This window comes from Solanum dulcamara, chromosome 8 (assembly GCF_947179165.1).
Source record: "Solanum dulcamara chromosome 8, daSolDulc1.2, whole genome shotgun sequence".
Classification (NCBI taxonomy): Eukaryota; Viridiplantae; Streptophyta; class Magnoliopsida; order Solanales; family Solanaceae; genus Solanum; species Solanum dulcamara.
The window spans coordinates 61,759,417-61,765,416 of record NC_077244.1 but is presented as its reverse complement, the minus strand read 5'-3'; the positions used below and the strand labels follow the sequence as shown (position 1 = coordinate 61,765,416).

Below are 6,000 nucleotides of genomic sequence, written 5' to 3'. Positions count from 1 at the left end.
AATTCTGTGAACTCAGATACTGTCTCTTCTTTTCATCTTACAAATATTTTGTTTTACTATATTGAATAAAGGGACAACAAGGAGAATTACTTATCTATTATCCAAAGAATACAATGATTTAAATATAAGAAAAGAGAAGGCTAACTAAGGTAACTACATATCTAAATCCTTAGAAATCAACTAGAATATTATATACAAAGAAACATATAACTTTATGATTCTCTAACAAGATGGGGCCAAAGTTTTATACAGAAGAATATGTTATATATGCACTCACAAAACTATACATCAGGTTGCAGTAAGAACATCACTGGACTTTGAGATTACCAAGCTACCAACTCTTTATCTCTTCTTCCCAAGAAGAGGCTCTCCAAGACTCCCTTGCGTCTTTCTTGAGATGGAAGTGTACTCACCTGACTTCTTGGTGTTTTGTCCTTCCTTGCTTTGCACTCCCTGTGGAATCCAATTAGAAAGACCAGTAATTTGTTCAGTAGCAGCTCTTAGTGAACAACAAAACAAAAAACTCAATTCACTAATACAGCAAAAACATAGAACTCTCCTCTCCCATCACTATTTTAGTACAATCACATTGTAATGATCTGGAATATTTATAGGAAAAGCAAAAATCAGGGGCAACAAATACTTCATAGTAAACTATATTACCAGTAAAGCCACTTTAAAATTATTCCCCATGGATATATAAAGAATGCATCATCAAGATGAACAATTAAAGAATTATTTAAAAGAGATTCAGACACAAAGTGAGCCCCAACTTTAAGTAGGTTTTAATCTGCAATTCAAGAAGCTATTGCGAGTTGATGATTAAAGGCTTCCCTTCAACTCAGATTTTCTCTTTGTTTCCCTTTTTACCTTTCTTGGAGACTTCACCGAGAAGTTGTTTTTACAAAAGGCAAGGGATGGCGTGAAGGATGAGAGCTCACAACATTGGCCTAGTCATAGATTTGTTTCTATAATCAGTAATGGTTCGTATTATTTCTTTAACTTCAAAAAGCCTTTTGCATTGACAATAGCAAAATAGATGTATAATTTTTTTAAGAAGACGGATATTGTTGCGGAAGCCGAATATATAGAGAATGATGAAATCACAACTACTATATCTAAAGACAGCTAATAAATAGTAAAAATGACAATGAGCCCGTTTGGATTGGCTTTAAGTTGGTCAAAACCAACTTAAAACCCTTTTTTTACCTTTTGGACGTGTTTGCCTAATGTTAACTTTTAGCCATAAAGTTCTTAAAGTCAGTCAAAAATGAAAAGTTAGGATTTTTAACTTTTTTTTCCTAGTGCTTAAGGTTATTTTGTTTGACCATGGAAATTACTTTTATATTCCTTATATTTTAACTAAATTCCCAAATTACCCTTTTTATTCTTTTAACCCTAAAATTCAAACACTTATTTTCAACATAAGCACTTTTATCCAAACACTCAACTGCTTATTTATAAAATTAATTTTCAGCACTTCATAGTTCTAAAAGCACTTCATACCTAAAAGTTATTTTTTTTAAGTCCATCCAAACGGGCTCAATAATAATAAAAAAAAAGAACACCAAGAATTTACTAGGTTCGGCAAAAGTTTATTTTTTTTTGCTTAATCATCGGACACAATCAACCAATATTTATTTCATTCCAAAAGAATACAAGTGAAATACTACAAGAGAGAAAGAAGATCAAATGCCTTAGAAGATGAGAAGACAGGTGAGAGGTGTTTTACAAATGAACCAAGAGCTTCTTATTTATAGGAATGAAATCTTCCTCTTGATGTCATCCATAACACCATTATGAATTAAAATGTCAAGGTTTATTTTGTGAAATCATTTAATGGTTTACCAATATTTCAACTATAAATTTCCTATCCCGACTTTTTATACCAAAGAAGGATTATCTTCCTACCAAATCTTTACATTAATTCAACTAGAATTTTGTCAATTTTAACAGATATACCTACTATTAACTAATAGACTAGTTTTAGTAATAATTTGTGATGAGTCAGGTCCACACGAAAAGCTCTAACTATGCACTTGAAATCACTAAGTATACCGTCCGATGATGCCACAGAATGAAATTATTTTCTTGAAACTATGTGTATCTAGAAAATATTGTGTGTACACACAATGGTGCACTTACGGTTCCCTTTTGGGCTGTTAACCTCCGGATTGATGGAGCTTGTGCCACTGATGAAGCTGCTGCTGCTGCTGCCACACGTATCCTGTAAATATTTGGAGAAAGTTATAATATTGAATTGAGTGAAATAAAGTTCCAGCTCTCACACACCTCTTATGTACATCAACATACTCATCAGTCTCGTCTACTATTTCCTCCTGCACCAACGATGACAATTCTTGAATTGTAATTTCCATCTGTTACACTCAGATGTGTAAAAGAGGTAACAAGAAACTAGAAGAACCCCAAAGATCACATGTAAAAGTTCTTCAAAAACATCTTCCAAAGTGATAATACCTATTACTTCAGCATCCTCAATATCATCTGACGACTCAGGAAATCCATTTGTCACTGCATCAGCAGATGATGGAGGCGTATCTGCCGGTACTGTAGCCTTCTCAATGTCAACAACGACACTCTCCGCCTTTTCACCCTTTTCCATCAAACGATGGGTAGTTACATGAGGATTTCCACCAGCGACTGTACTATCATCAGATTTCTCTTCCTCAAGTACCAAGGGAGGTTTTTTATTTTTCCCTTTAAGCTTCACTACTGCAGCCATATGACTGCTACCCTTTTGGAACTCGTTTAGTATATCATATAGTGGTATATCAGCTGGAACTCTGAAAAGTTTCATGGAAAAGAAGATTTAGAGCTTACTGATCAACACATGCATAGGCAGGAAGTAGAGTAGTAAAAAGTTAATACCGTGGAATTCTGCGGATAGAAACAGCACTAATGGTGTCTCAGTTTCCAGACGTATGTTAAGAAGATTTTTTTACCTAAAATTAAATTGAAACAATCACAATTTCACTGAAGTAGGAAGATTACAAGAGTGCTCTGATGGTGAGCTCCAAAAAACTCACCAGTAGAAGTCCAATAATATTCTTTGGACTACCTGAGTAGACTGGAACTCGGCTATGACCCCGAGCAATAATTTTACCCATTGCCTCCCTATAATAGGGACACAGAAGATCGGTTTAGTCAACTACTAAAGTTCTTCTAGAGAATATTTCTAGGGTTAATACCCAAGAAATAGAGTTGCTTTCAGTTTACATGCATGGTCCATAGAGAATTTTAGAGGCAAAAACAAAATTAGAACATATTATACCAAGCAATTATTCATGTATAGTGAGGTAAGCCCTGCCAGGACTCTCACGAATAAAAAATGACAGGCACAAATATTTGTACTACATAGTTCTGTAAGGAGCTACCAAGATGGAAATACACCATATAGCTCATCTGAAAGAGGTCTTTTCTTCTTCTTCTTCTTCTTTTTCTCTCTTTTTTGTTGGAAAGAAAATAAAAAATGGTGGTCATAGCCCATTGTTCACACCTAAAGTTCAATTGACAAGAGGCTAGCCTTTAATTCAAATTCCTTGCTGCCCCATCCAAAGGAACGGGAAAGTTAGGGAAAACATGAAGAGGAAAAGTTAGCCTTGTTAAATATGGTGCAATACATATTAACCATAATATCACATGCCTGTGGGCTGTGACCATTCAATTTGAACCATATCACCAACCTGATTCAAATGTCACATCATGACATGTTACTGATCAAAAATTTCATTTTGAATCTCCAGATCATGACGGAATAGTTGTCAGCTGAAATATTTTTTAGGTTCAGCTATAGAACTAATAAAAGTCTTTTTAACAAGAAATTAGCCGTGAGCTGAACTTGGGCAACCTAGCATAAAATATAATATAACTTTTTCACTGACAATTCAAAGTTAGTACTTATCAATCGCTAGATCATCATAAGTTGCAGTCACGTTGGAAAACAAAAAACAGTTAAACACTTGTTAGTCCAACGCTGTAAGTTAAGTAAAGATGGTGTGCAGATATTTGATAACAGAATCTCATGCCTTGGAACTAATGTCTTCAGAACCAAAGAAGCTTGGAAGAATAATGGCACCACACTCACCAGTCCAGCTTTGAATTGACATCCAATGAAAATGTCGATTCAATGGGTGTCATGGCCTCCTCAGCAGTCTTTCAACAACACAAAAGCCAAAAAAGGGCAGCCCGGTGCACTAAAGCTCCCGCTATGCGCGGGGTCCGGGGAAGGGCCTGACCACAAGGGTCTATTGTACGCAGCCTTGCCTTGCATTTCTGCCAGAGGCTGTTTCCAAGGCTTGAACCCGTGACCTCCTGGTCACATGGCAGCAACTTTACCAGTTACTCAAAGGCTCCCCTTCTACAACACAAAAGCCAAACAACAAAAAAACCCAGGTCATCACAGTAATGTATCAAGAATATCAAATTCAAAAAAAAAACAGGAGGGAAAAAAGAATCAATTAATTGTTATCGGGTCAAGAGTAAGTATTATAGATAGCAGTGATCTGTATTGAACCATGAAGATTTCAGGATACTGATAATTTAGGCAAAAATTTCTAATTGACAAAAAAAAATCTTCTCATGATGTGGTCCATTTTCACAACTACAAAGAATTCAACAAGGAACTACGGATGTTTTAAAACCCAAGCATTATTAATTGATAAACCTGAGGTCTGGAGAAGCATGGCAACGATAAGACCGCTTCAGTGTCCATACCTTCTCATTTAAATCTAATGCTCCACTAATGATTGTTGTTTCATCATGTGTGAGCTCACCTCCCTTGCCAGCCTGCAGAACATTCCCATTAAAAGAAACCATGGTGTCTGAAAAGCTAAAGGAACTAGAAGTAATAAATTACTGGTTCAACAATCTTTTCAGTACGGAAAATTAAGGATACAACACCGACCTCTTGACTGTGGATAGAAACAAGAGTTTTTAACTGAGCTCGTCTAAATAGTACTTCATGATGTCCTAATGCAGTGTCTAGGATCTGAAATACAGACCATCCCAACATTTTCATAAGAGCTTTTAGAACTTCACCATTAGTCAACAGATGCAGAAAAATGAGAAGAATCATGTGTTATATGTCTCTCGATAAACAGATTTCGATTCTTATCAGCTAAGAGTATTTTAAGGCTTCAACAAGAACTCAGAATCCAAGATGCTTAAATTACGACACTCCTTCTAAGTGGAGAATGCATATGTTTGGCATCATTCATTGACTTAGCTATCTCTACTTTTGGTACTTAGCATACACGTCCTGCTTTGTCTTTGATTACTTCAAAACTGCAATGATTACCTTCCCTATGGGGTAAGCAATTGGGTAGCATAGGACCATCAGAACACGAACAAGCCAAGCAAAGTTTGCATCCACCGCAAGTCCATACCTGGTACATATTGCTTGAGGAATAACCTGCAAAACCAAAATAGGAGGAAGATAAGATCATCATGCAAGGTCTTAAATGTGGAAATCTTAATTGAAGTCAAATGGTTCAATTTACCTCTCCAAATGCCAAGACAAAAGTTACTGATAGTATAACGGCCACATATTGGTTGAACATTTTGTCCAGGTATAAGGGAAGGGCCTCCATTGCAGCGGCATTACATAGAAGTAGGGTCACAAGAAGTTGATGTTGCTTCTGAACAACGGGAAGTATTACAGCTGAAAAGGTGAACATTCCATTAAAAGTAGAAGTTATGCTTTGATACAGATTCTCCCAAAAAAGAAACAAACAAACTGAATGCTATTTCTACATTTATATTTAATCCATTTATCCTGTTTCAATGCAGAGATAAAGTAGATATTGGATCCCAGGAAATTATTTAATGAGCAAATTACAAACTGTTCTTATTAAAAAGTTCAAATTACTTTATAATCAGCTTCAGGACTCAAGTCCAGTACTTTTATTTCATAGTTCGGGTATTAAATAAACACACAAGAGGTGATGAATTGAGTGTTTGTTGAAAAACTTTTGCAGAATA

General features: G+C 35.6%; 1 pseudogene; it reads right to left on the bottom strand.

Annotated features, from left to right (window-relative positions):
- Positions 1 to 238: 238 nt before the first annotated feature.
- On the bottom strand, positions 239 to 5,624 carry LOC129900632 (DUF21 domain-containing protein At4g14240-like; annotated as a pseudogene).
- Between the last annotated feature and the right edge of the window lie 376 nt (positions 5,625 to 6,000).